We start from the raw sequence: 13,739 nt of genomic DNA on the forward strand, positions 1-13,739 counted from the left end.
AATCTCAGTTTTATGTACGTGTGACAACAGAACAATAGAATCCCTCTACCACATACTGTTCTGTTGCCCCCTGCATACGCCCGCTCGGACTAAAATCTTGTACCCTCTAATTCTGGAAATCACGGACAAACCGCTGGAGACCCAATTAACATACCTGCTGCAAGATGATGATAAGACCAAAACATTACTTGTAGCAAGATATTTGATTTCAGTTCTCTCTTACAAAAAACAGCATAACTTACTTTACGACTACTGACACTAAGATACATCATTCAAGTAACCTTCTGTGCTGAGTAATGGAAAATGATGGCCTGCAATGCACTAACGTTTTAACCATAGCTAAAAACCCCATAAAACTACTTGAAACGTTTTAAAAAAGTTGTACAATGTTCCTTGTATGAGGAACTAATTTTGCCTGATTGTTCTGATTCTTTTATGTTTTTAATTTGTCTGATTGTTTTTATGTATGTCGGTTTTATACTGTTTTATTCTTGGTTGCAGTACATTATGGGCCTATGGCCGAAATAAAGTTTATCTATCTATCTATGCTGACGTTTAGTGATCACAGCGTTCCTTTCTAGGTGCTCACAGACCGTTTGCTTAATGATCTGCTCTAGAATCTTTCCTGGTATTGATGTCAGGCTGACTGGGCGGTAATTGTTTGGGTCCTCTCTTTCCCCCTTTTTGAAAAAGGGGCAACATTTGCCCTCCTCCAGTCTGCTGGGACTCCGCCTGTTCGCCAGGAATTCTCAAAGATTATTGCTTTTCAATGTCTTTATGTTTCACTGTAAAATCTTTTATCTGTTCTGAGAGCTCTTTGATCATTTTTGCATTCTGCTCATTGTTATTATCCATAACATCTGATTTCTCATTTATATTTTTATCCATTTTAATTATCATTTCTTTTAAATCTTTAAATCTGCTATTGATTGTCTTCTTAACTGTGCTGTTGCTGTTAAGGTTCGTTGTCTAGTTTGGGGCATCGTTTTGTTCTCACTGTTCTGCCCTGAGTTCATTCTCTTTGGTGTCTAATATCTTTCTATACTTGTGCCCTTCTTTAGAGATTGGTTGTGTTGGCTGTAATGCTTGTGGGAGTCCCTGTGGAAACACACAATTATATTTTCATCTTATCTCTTAATCTCTATATAAATTGTCTTTTATAAATTTTGGTTTCTTTGCCAGCATTCCAATTGTAATCTTTGGGTATTTCCAAATATTTTGCCACCATTTTATTTCCTTATAACTGGTTTTACCTTTAATCTCCCTTTGTAATGATTTACTTTGATAGTTCCCTTCTCTTCCCTCTACTTTTCAATTTCTGAGTTTTAATCTCTGCCCAATATCCCATTAATTTATCTCTTATATTCCCTCCTATTTCCCCCCCTTTTATAATCTTTATCCCATTTTAACCCATAAAAACCCACAGTGGGTTTATTTACACATTCCTGGTAAAATTAAATTGGGAGTCCCTCCAGGGAAATTATGTGTTTCTGTTAATGACCATGATGATACCAGGGAAGTTCTCAAACAAGACATGATGACAATACACATAGTCCATCACCAATTATAGCTCACTGTTCTAGCACCCGTTAATTTAACAGGCTTCATGATACTAGTGTAGTTATAATTTAATAAGGAGAAAACAGAGACTCACCATGTGAAGATTTATTTAAGTTGTGAATAACAAACTGTGTGACTGGGAATAATAATTTATTATTTATACCCCGCCCATCTGGCTGGGTTTTCCCAGCCACTCTGGGCAGCTTCCAACAAAATATTAAAATACAGTGGTCGGTTAAACATTAAAAGCTTCCCTAAACAGGGCTGCCTTCAGGGACCCATTGTGTAAATAATGTATATAAAGTCTGAGGTTTGGGAGGAAATTCATTCACTGTTTACTAGCTGCAATAAAGGGCATGAAATCACTATATGACTCCAAGTATATTTCATTTTCTTAAACTATTCATTTTGTAAGTCAGGGGTAGTCAGTGTTATGCCCTCCAAAAATGTTGAACTAGAACTCCCATCACCCCGACAGCCATGTTGATTAGGGCTGATAGGAACTGTGGTTCAACACATAGATAATACCACTTGATGTAAACAGACCAAAACATACACAAACATCTCAGGACCTTTTGGTCTTGGCCTTTTAGCCCCACCATTCCTCCTTTAGCTGCACCCATTTAGATCCAATACCAGATGTTAGGAAGCTCTCTCTTCTCTTCTCTTCTCTCTTTGTCGATCACTCTTCCATTGTCTTCCATAAACATGGTTTTAACAATGAGTCCGTAAGTGACTGTGGAGGCCAATTCTGGATCCACACACCAAGACAAGAGAGGAGTTTCAGGACCACAGATAGCTCCAAGTGAGCAACTTGCTCCAATAAAGGCTGATAGCAGATTGAGTCTTTTCGAGCTTCTTTCCCCAGAGCACTTCTCCCAGGCTCTGCCCCCTTGTGGAGAACTTAAAGGGCGAACTCTCTCGTCTGCAGATGGGCACACGTCCTCTCTTCCATTCTCCTGCCTGGTGCAATCCATGAGCTCCTGGACTGGTGAGGTACTGTGAGGAGTGTATTGTTCTGCTGGGTAAGGTTCCCAATGGGATCCTGGTTGTTGCCCTACAGTCCAGCCTCCTTTGTTACCGCGAGAGCCAGTGTTGGAAGTGGTTGGAAGAGAACCTGAGACTCAAATCCCTACTCAGCCATAAAGCTCACTGGTGACCTTGGCTCAGTCACAATCCCTCCACCTAATCCACCTCATAGAGTTGTTGCAAGGTTAAAATGAGGAGGAAGAGAACCTTGTGCATCACATTGAGCTTATTGGAGGAAAGATGGGATAGAAACAAACAGTGCAGGGGGTTATTCTGTGGACTCTTCTCTATAAGACTCATGCTCATTGATCTCCAGCAGCAAACTCAGAGCCCTGAATCTGGTCCATCTCCTTATCTGGAGTCAAGATCTTAGTTCCTCCCCCTCCTGTCTATGAGCCACCCCATTTGAAATGAAAAAGGACACAACATCACCTCCACTTTCAAGGATGCTTCTCAAATACTAGTTGTTGGAAGCTGTGGAAAGGGAGAACACCCTTGTCCTCAGGTCTTGCTTATGGGTTTCCCACAGGCACCTGGGTAGCTGCTGGGAGAACAAATGGTGAACTGGATGGACCATCAGCCTGATCCAGCAATCTGTTACTTCTTATATTCTTACATTCCAGTTTTGCATAGAATGTGCTGGGGGGGGGGGTTGCTGAAGAAAAAATAGGAAAGGGATAAGCAGCAAAGACAGATGCCTAGCATTTTCATTAGGAAGAAGAAGGTTTGGAATAAGAGGATGAGCAGGGTCATTTCCCAAAGCACAGGGAACAATCCAATTAATGAAATTCTAAAGAGTGCAGTGCTTATTAAATAGTCATTCTCACTCCAGAATTCCGGGCAAGAAGAGGGTGAAGGCTGCTAATGCCCAAGCAGCCAAATAGAGAACATTCCATATTGTGTCAATTTGTGTGCATTTATTCATCATACACGTGGTTCATTAGGCTGCTGACAACTAAGAACTGGCGAGCTCCCATCACAGCAGGCACGGCTGCAAGCAATAAAAAATATGCAAGTGCTTGTTGAGAATGCATGTTTATACTAAGATAATAAATTGCACACGAATTCCATCAGATCAGGGAAATGCTGCAGGGGCAGGCAGAGTTCAAAGCTGGTTGTATTCACTATAAAAAAAGCCACGTGTTAGAGCTCCTGCTAATGGAGATGAATGCCTGCAACCTTCATCTGAGAAGGTGACATTTCATGGCAGAAAAGTCAAAGAAATTGTCTGGAACAGAGGAGAGTTTCGAGTTTGGGAAGTGACATCACAAAGCACATTGATGAAAGAGGATGGCAGGATGCTGGCTTTGAAATTTACAAAGGCATTGTGCCATCTTCAACAGATTCCGCTTCAACTGCCAAGAGAGGGCAAGATCCTCAACTAAAACTGCTTTAAAGCATCCTGGATTACCTAAACCAAAAGGCTAAAACTGGCCTATCTAAGCTTCCCTTGAAGCTGCAAAGGGATGGATGGCACTCTGCTGAACTCACAAACATGGGGAAGGAAGAATAATCTATATATATGAAAATGTTAAATGTCCATGTTTGTGTGGGTCCACTTTTCTCCGAATCCGCTTGACCGATTCTCATAAGCCGTTCCTCATAAGGCATTGTTTCCAGGCCTTTGACCATTTTTGTTGCCCTGGAAACAAATGCCTTATGAGGAATAGCTTAAGGAGCTGGGTATGTTTAGCCTGGAGAAGAGAAGATAAAGGGATGATATGATAGCCATGTTCAAATATATAAAAGGTTGTCATATAGAAGAGGGGGAAAGGTTGTTTTCTGCTGCTCCAGAGAAGCGGACATAGAGCAATGGATTCAAGCTACAAGAAAGAAGATTCCACCTAAACATTAGGAAGAACTTCCTGACAGTAAGAGCTGTTCGACAGTGGAATTTGCTGCCAAGAAGTGTGGTGGAGTCTCCTTCTTTGGAGGTCTTTAAGCAGAGGCTTGACAGGCATATGTCAAGAATGCTTTGATGGTGTTTCCTGCTTGGCAGGGGGTTGGACTGGATGGCCCTCGTGGTCTCTTCCAACTCTATGATTCTATGATTGCGTTGAAATTTTGACACAACGTTCCATTCCAATACATGAGTGTTTGCATAAACTTAGATTATATATGTCACACCTGTCAGGTAAAAACATGGTTTTCTGTAAAAATAGCCAAACAGACGCCATATCCTTTTGTGTAGCAATAGCGCCATCTGTTGGACGTCAAAGGAAAAGATCCTATAGAACATTATAGGGGGGGGAGGGAATAAAGCAACGTTTCTAGACTTCCCCCCCCTACTACTACTACTACTACTACTACTACCTTGCCATTCCAGAACCATAGCCACCAGGGGAAGAGGGAGGACGGCAGGTAGCCTGGGAGGCAGAGCAGGCCTTGCTGCTCCTCACCTCCCACCACCCGCGGTTTGGATCTAGAGACGGATTGTTTCTCACATGGACAAGTATATGTTGCATGTTCTAGAGTCGGCAAACCAGAAAATCTCTATATCTTCACAAACAATGGAACAACAAAAAAATATTGTCTACCCACTAGTATTGTGATATTCTACAACTTTGAAACGTCAACTTTCTCTTTCCTTTCATTATAATTTAACGCACTGAGCCACAGCAACGCGTGGCCAGGTACAGCTAGTATCTAATAAATATATCCTCTCCTAGCATCTATACACATCCCTACAAGCCAGAAGGAGAACAGAAGAATATAAGAAGAGACTGCTCGATCTGTTTGTGCAAGGAAAAATAAGTATATAAAGGAGAATTCCCTGGATGCCATGATCAAGGTTTGGGGCAAGTACTATTTGGTGAGAGATTTAAAATATAAAACATGCAGCAAAGCAAAGCATGGAAAGATAGGCTGTTAGACTTTTAACAGAATGCCCTTGTGAGTTCCAAAACTTCCCTCCTCCCCTAGCATAGAAAAAGACCACACATTTGGTTAGTAAAAAATGTTGTTGTTGTTGTTGTTGTTGTTTCCCAAAAAACTTCATAAAACAGGCTTGCCTTCAGATGTCTTCTAAAAATCAGATAGTTGTTTATTTCCTTGACATCTGGTGGAAGGGCATTCCACAGAGTGGGGGGCCACTATCAAGAAGGCCCTCTGCCTGGTTCCCTGCAACCTCACTTCTTGTAGTGACTGAGGGCACTGCCAGAAGGCCCTCGGAGCTGGACCTCAATGTCTGGGCTGAACAATGGGGGTGGAGATGAAGGGAACGCTGTGGATGCAGCCTATCTTGATTTCAGCAAGGCCTTTGACAAGGTGCCCCATGATATTCTTGTAAAGAAGCTGGTAAAATGCGGGCTAGACAATGCTACCATTCAGTGGATTTGTAACTGGCTTACTGACCGAACCCAAAGGGTGCTCATCAATGGCTCCTCCTCATCCTGGAGAGAAGTGACTAGTGGGGTGCTACAGGGTTCTGTCTTGGGCCCAGTCTTATTCAACATCTTTATCAATGACTTGGATGATGGGCTTGAGGGCATCCTGAGCAAGTTTGCAGACGACACCAAATTGGGAGCAGTGGCTAATACCCCAGAGAACAGGATCACACTTCAAAATGACCTTAACAGATTAGACAACTGGGCTAAAGCAAACAAGATGAATTTTAACAAGGAGAAATGTAAAGTACTACACTTGGGCAAAAAAAATGAAAGGCAGAAATACAGGATGGGTGACACCTGGCTTGAGAGCAGTACATGTGAAAAGGATCTAGGAGTCTTGGTTGACCACAAACTTGACATGAGTCAGCAGTGTGATGCACCAGCTCCTATTGCCAATGCAATTCTGGGCTGCATCAATAGGAGTATAGCATCTAGATCAAGGGAAGTAATAGTACCACTGTATTCTGCTCTGGTCAGACCTCACCTGGAGTAATGTGCCCAGTTCTGGGCACCACAGTTCAAGAAGGATACTGACAAGCTGGAATGTGTCCAGAAGAGGGCAACAAAAATGGTCAAAGGCCTGGAAACAATGCCTTATGAGGAACAGCTTAGGGAGCTGGGTATGTTTAGCCTGGAGAAGAGAAGGTTAAGGGGTGATATGATAGCCATGTTCAAATATATAAAAGGATGTCATATAGAGGAGGGTGAAAGGTTGTTTTCTGCTGCTCCAGAGAAGCGGACATGGAGCAATGGATTCAAACTACAAGAAAGAAGATCCCACCTAAACATTAGGGAGAACTTCCTGACAGTAAGAGCTGTTTGGCAGTGGAATTTGCTACCAAGAAGTGTGGTGGAGTCTCCTTCTCTGGAGGTCTTTAAGCAGAGGCTTGACAGCCATATGTCAAGAATGCTTTGATGGTGTTTCCTGCTTGGCAGGGGGTTGGACTGGATGGCCCTTGTGGTCTCTTCCAACTCTATGATTCTATGACACTCCTTTAAAGGTCATAACCAAGACTTTGAATTTTGCTCAGAAACATTATGGGAGCCAATGTAGGTCTTTCTGAACCCGTGTTATATGGTCTCAGCAGGCATTCCCAGTCACTAGCTGCCACATTCTGGATTAATTGTAATTTCTGGATCACCTTCAAAGGTAGCCCCACGTAGAGCGCATTGCAGTAGTCCAAGCGAGAGATAACTAGAGCATGCGTACCAGATGGAGCTGATAGACTAAGGTTACCAGATGTCCCCATTTCCCGGGGACAGTCCCCGGATTTACAAATCAGTCCCCTGACAAAATCCATCTATTTAGTAGGAAGTTGGAAAGTGTCCGTGGATTCATTGAAAAAAAATCTGGTAACCTTATGATAGACATAGAATTGACCTGCACCTCCTTGGCGAGCTGTGAGTCCAAAATGACTCCCATGCTGTACTCCTGGTCCTTCAGGAGCACAGGAACCCCTTTCAGGGCCAGGGAGTCCCCCCCACCCGCCCGCCCCCTGTCTCCCCAAAGCAGTACTTCTGTGCTGTCACGATTCAACCTCAATCTGTTAGCCACCATCCATCCGCCTCCAGATACTCACACAGGACCTTCACTGCCTTCACTGGATCTGATTTAAAAGAGAGGTAGAGCTAGGTATTATCCACATGCTGATGAACACTCAGCCCAAACCCCCTGATGATCTCTCCCAGCGGCTTCATATGGATGCTAAAAAAGCATGGGGGAGAGGACAGAACCATGAGGCACCCCACAAGTGAGAACCCAGGGGTCTGAACACTCATCCCCCAACACCACTTTCTGGACATGGCCCAGGAGGACGGAGAGGAAAAACTGTATAACAGTGCCCCCGGCTCCCAGCCCCTCTAGATGATCCAGAAAGATGGTATCAAAGGCCACTGAGAGATCCAGCAGAACTAGGAAACAGCTTTCACCCTTGTCCCTAGCCCGCTGGAGATCATTGACCAGCACAACCAAGGCAGTTTCAGTCCCATAATGATGCCTGAATCCCAATTGGAAGGGATGCATCCTCGAGGCATGCCTAGAGTTGTTCAGCAACCACCGTTCAATCACATTGCCCAAAAATGGAAGGTTTGAGACTGGGAAATAGTTGGCCATATCAGCCAGGTTCAAAGATGTTTTTTTAAGAAGCGATTTAATAACCGCCTCTTTCAGCGGGTCTAAGAAGGCTCCCTCACAGAGGGAAGCATTCACCACTCTGCAGAGCCCATTGGCCAGCCCTTATATTGGACAAACAGGCCAAACCCTACGCCAAAGGATAAATGGACATAAATCTGACATCAGGAATCACAAGACAGAGAAACCAGTAGGAGAACACTTCAATCTCCCAGGACATTCTATACAAGATCTCAAAGTAGCTGTCTTGTTACAAAAGAATTTCAGAAATAGGCTGGAAAGAGAAGTTGCTGAACTGCAACTTATCACCAAATTTAAAACCATGGAGAAACCTGGTCTGAATAAAGACATTGGATTGTTATCTCATTATACATGATAAAACTATCTTTAGCCATCTCATCCCTTGCTTTGGTCTCTAAGGTGCTACTGGAAGGGGGAAATATATTGTTTTCCTTGCTTTTTCCTGTAGACCAATTGCAGTAGTAAACAGTCGGGTCTCCACACCTATCAGTCAATCACCCATTCCCACGACCCTCCCCACCCTCTCACTATATTTAAGGATCTGGTGACTTCTGTTTCAGTGTATCTGAAGAAGTGTGCATGCACACGAAAGCTCATACCAATGACAAACTTAGTTGGTCTCTAAGGTGCTACTGGAAGGAATTTTTTTATTTTGTTTCGACTATGCAAGATCAACATGGCTACCTACCTGTAACTACAACATGTTAGCCTCCTCTTGAATGGGGAGCTCAAGCACAGGGGCCAAGGGTGGCCCTCTGACCTTTTCTATGTGGCCCATAACACCCCTGCCCCGCCCCGCCCCACCGGCTAGCCACACCCTCTCCCTGGCCTTGGTTCACATCCTCCTAGGTGTCCTTGCCTGGCTGCAGTGTGTTCTTGAACTCTAATCATAGATGTGGGTGTAGACATTGGCCTCCTTACCAAGTTAAATTTCTCACTTCAGCCTGGCCCCTGGAAGGTGGCCCAGGAGGGTTTGTGGCCTTCAGGTGGAGATAAGTCTTAATGGATAGTCACAGAAACCATTTGCAACATGAATGGAAATCACTGCCAAAAACAATGAAAAGTACACAGAGAGCCCAGAATAGCTCCCACTGTGAACCAAGACCAGACCAGCAGAGTCATGGTTGAGTGGAACTGCACTGGATTAACTCATCAGTACAGAGAACAGCCTTTGATTTAATTTGAAAGATTACAAAATTATATTTCTCTGCTGATTTTCCAGGTGACAGGATTAGATGTGGAGCATTCTGCTTTCTCCCTATTCCTTCTAACATAATTTGACAGCAGTGGCTTTTAGTACAAGGCACTGTTCGATGGGCACCATAATGAAAATGTCTGGGGAATAGCACAGCAGAATAGGGAGAGCTTGTTTTCTTCTCTCCAGAATGCACTCAATTGGTCAAGGCCAGGCAATTGAATCTGCAGGATCTTGATGAGCTACAGAAGCTATTCATGCACACCAGCGGGATGGTGCTTAGGGACTGACAATATGCTTGCTGCAATTTCCAGAAGCAATTCTGCCAAAAAGTGGCATCACATTTTGAAAATTGATCTGCAAAAGCAGGTGTGCTATTTTTTGCAAGGGCACAATTTTCCCAATAGGACCATATGCAACAAATGCATGCTGCCAGTGTAAGGATTTTGGCTTGCACAACAGACCATCATCCCCTAAATCTCTTCGGAGCAGATTTGAGGAGGGTGTGTGGTAAACACAGGGAGAGGAGAGGGGAGAAGGTTCTGTTGCTCATTAGTTGAAGACTGCCCCCAGTTTGCATCTGATCATAGACACAACTGCAAATAAGCCGCACCTTTAAAATTCAAGGCTTATTTATGGGTACAGCCCAGTTCCCAGCAATATTGCCCTGAATGGGGGACAGGGGAGAACTTGGCACCCCACCCCACCCAAGCCAGTGCTGGCAGTCAAGTTTGAGCACACTGTACGCCCGCTTCCTGGCAATACCACCCTGAACAGGGGCCGTGGGGTGGCCTGTGCTGGTGCTCAGCCCCCCATTCCCAAAGCTTCTGACTAGGCTCTCAGCATGAGAGATTTTTAGGTAAGTGACATGTCAGAAGGGGCGATTGACTGTTGATGGTTTTATTTTCAGTACTTAGTTTTTGTTTGCCTAAGATCTAGACAGTGTAAACAAAGGATTTGGGCAGGTTCACATTTTCTTTGGTGCTTTGCAGGAAGGCTGTGGGGGATGCCTGAAGCAGATTGATAAGGAAGAAAATGAAGATATGTTTTGGGTGTTCTCTGCATTTAACACATTGGTGTGATTGTCTGTGTAAGCTTGTTTGTGAATAAAGACATTGACTTGTGAATTGTTGTGTGTCTGCTGTAGAGTCAGTACATGGCACTGTGTAGTCACTTATTTCATAGCCCTCAACTCATGGTTCTTATTACAATATAAAGTTATTAGTACAAATATAGGCAGTTTAAGTTCATCATTCATAACATAATGGATCGAAGAGCAATACAATGATACAACATAAGAGAATATAAAATAGAGATACAAAATACATACAAAATACAGATATAGAGATACAACATGTTATAAGAATTTAAAGTCTCAAATATATAAATTAAATGTACAAGGCAAACACGTACATAAATATATAAACCACATGTCTGAAACACAGGAAGACAGTCCTGAAACCATTTTGACTCTCCCAAACTGACCAAATGTTTCTCTGCAAGGAGGTAGGAAAAGAAAAAACCTCCCCATTGTCTCTGTGCTCACAAATTCTGCCTTAAGGGCATGTTTAAGATGTGAGTAGGACAAGGGTGTCAAACTCAAATTCATCGGGGGCCGCATCAGCAGTTTGGTCACCCTCAAAGGGCCGGTTGTATCTGTAGGACTATGTGTCCACTCTTTATTATCATAAATTATTGTCACTGCATTCAAATATTACTGTTTTTTGTAATAATGTAAGTAATAACTAGCTCTGAAAGCAGAAACATAGTCAGAATAATGGCAAGTAGATATTCAAATGTACAATTATTGTACAATTTATTGAAAAATGATTTTTGGTAACAGACAGTAATTATTTTTTTAAAACATACAAATATTTCCAAACACTGTTTATTACACATATGGCAAACACAAGGCATTAACTTTTTTAAAAAACTTTTCTGACTAGATGGCTGACATTGTTTTCCTGAGGTCAGTCCATCGATGTCTGGCATTAGGTCTTGTGCTGTAGCAATCCGCAAAACAGCATCTGATGTCAAACAAATAAACAACTATCTGACTTTTAGAAGACACCTGAAGGCATCCCTGTATTGGGAAGTTTTTTAATGTTTGATGTTTTATTGTGCTTTTAATTCTGTTGGGAGCTGCCCAGAGTGGCTGGAGAAACCCAGCCAGATGGGGGGAGTATAAATAATAAATTGTTGTTGTTGTCGTTGTCATATATACCCCAGTCTGGAAAAAACAAATTCAAAGGTTGGATGTTGTCTATCAGGGATGCTTTAGCTGAGACTCCTGCTGCCTTGCAGGGGTGGGTTCGACTGGATGGCCCCTGAGGGACCCCTTCCCACTTCAGAACGCTATGATTCCGTGACTCTCCTTCCTTGGGGTTTTAAAGCAGAGGATGTATGCCCGTCTATCAGGGATGCTTTAGCTGAAACTCCTGTCTGGTGGGGGGTTGACTGGATGACCTCTGGGGGTACCCCTCCCCACTCCACACAAAGCTGCGATATTTCCCCCTGCTGCCTGCCTCCTGAGTGGACGATGGGCCTTGCGGAGTGAGGGAAGCCCTCCTCTCCCCCGGCCCCTAAGGCCCTGCGCCCCTTCCTCCTCCTCCGTCCCAGGACCCACCTGGCACTGGCTCAGCTCCTCCGTCAGGCCCCGCACTTCTTCCTCCAGGGCCGAGACCCGCAATGCTGCTGACGCGGCCGGAGCAGGACTCTTTCTCCCCCCTTTGGAAGCAGAAGCCATGCTGAGAGGAAACCCTTCCTTAGGGGGTGAGCGGCAGTTGGGGGGAGGTGGGCGCGCGGAGAAGATATAACGCTGAACCTTCACCTCGCGCGCCACTGAAAATCGAAAGCGCACCTGCGAACCAATGAGACGAAGGGCTCCGCTAAAGCCCCGCCTCCTCCTCCTCCTTGTCCAGCCTCCCTCTTGCGTCCTTCTTCTGCCCGCTTTTGCTTGCTTTTGTAATGTGTTTCTCCAGAACGGGAGGGAGGGAGGGAGGGCGGCGATAGGAACCACAGGAAAAAGCACGCCGCGTCCCACATTGCCTGTTTCAGGGGCGGAGCCGAGGAGCCGAGCAGCCGCCCGCCAGGCTCCGTGGAGGCGCGGCGGGCGGCAGGCGGGCCACATCACAAGGTCTGCCTGGCCGGATTAGGCCCGCGGGCCTTGACTTTGACACCCGTGGAGTAGGATGAGCCTATGACCTGGCTCAGGAATTAAGTATTTATCATTACAAAAGAATGGCCAGGCTGCCCAGGTAATCCAATCAGTGACCATTAACAGTTTTCTACAAGACAGGGCTTTCGTCCCCTGTGACGTATTTCTGCTGGAGACTACCTCTTTCTGTGATGTATTGGGGGGTGGTCTTGGGCTATAGGCTGGCACCTTCTATATAAGAGCTGACACACCTTTGTTCTGGGTGGCTCCTCCCTTCTGCATGTGGTGAGTGAGGACCCTTTTGCAACAGTTTAATAAAGATCAGGCTTACCTGCTGCTTTGCTTCCGAATATTCTCTGGCTGGCCCCTTTTAGTTTCTCCTACCGATAGGGAACCCACTTAAGGACTCTATACAAGCTCTTGGATATCCCATAAGAGAAAAAGGGCAGATTTTGTTTACAACAAACATTGCAGCTTGGATACAAAGTATATACAACAAAACTAATGCAGACTGAGCACATAAGGATACAGCATAAAAGTATAAGCAAAAGTCAATGAAGTACAGTGGTACCTCGGTTTATGAACACAATTGGTTCCGGAAGTCTGTTCATAAACTGAAGCGTTTATAAACTGAAGTGAACTTTCCCATTGAAAGTAATGGAAAGTGGATTAATCCGTTCCAAATGGGTCCGCGGTGTTCGTAAACCGAAAATTCATAAACCAAGGTGTTCATAAACCAAGGTTCCACTGTAGTGGGATACTGGCATCCCTTCAATATTCTTACAACAAAAACATTAAAAAACTTTATTTAAAAAACAAGGCTTCAGATGACGAGTTAAAGCTACTCAGAAGCAAAGAAAGCAAGAGGACTGTCTTGTCTGACTATTAATTAGCTAGCACTCAAGGTGGTGCAAGTTGAACAAGAGGTTCCTGAGCATAGAACAGAATTCAATTTGGCAACATGACTGGTAGCAGTGATCCTTTCACGATGAGAGCTGTCATTGTTGTTGTTGTTTAGTCATTTAGTAATGTCCAACTCTTCGTGACCCCATGGACCAGAGCACGCCAGGCACTCCCGTCTTGCACTGCCTCCCGCAGTTGGTCAAACTCATGTTCGTAGCTTCGAGAACACTGTCCAACCATCTCGTCCTCTGTTGTCCCCTTCTCCTAGTGCCCTCCATCTTTCCCAGATGTGAGGGACAGGGGATATCGCGAAGTCCCTCCCCTCCTGAGTTCAAGCCCGTCCCCGAGCAAAGG

General features: G+C 44.3%; 1 long non-coding RNA gene across 1 annotated transcript in view; it reads right to left on the minus strand.

The window, feature by feature from the left end:
• The window catches only part of LOC132592356 (uncharacterized), an 82,211-nt gene extending 69,281 nt beyond the window's left edge, over window positions 1–12,930 (minus strand). Inside the window, exon 1 of the long non-coding RNA XR_009557831.1 lies at window positions 12,814–12,930. This is a non-coding gene — a long non-coding RNA (uncharacterized LOC132592356). The remainder of the gene's footprint in view (window positions 1–12,813) is intronic.
• Window positions 12,931–13,739: the final 809 nt, after the last annotated feature.

Source organism: Zootoca vivipara, chromosome 6, assembly GCF_963506605.1.
Source record: "Zootoca vivipara chromosome 6, rZooViv1.1, whole genome shotgun sequence".
Lineage (NCBI taxonomy): Eukaryota > Metazoa > Chordata > Lepidosauria > Squamata > Lacertidae > Zootoca > Zootoca vivipara.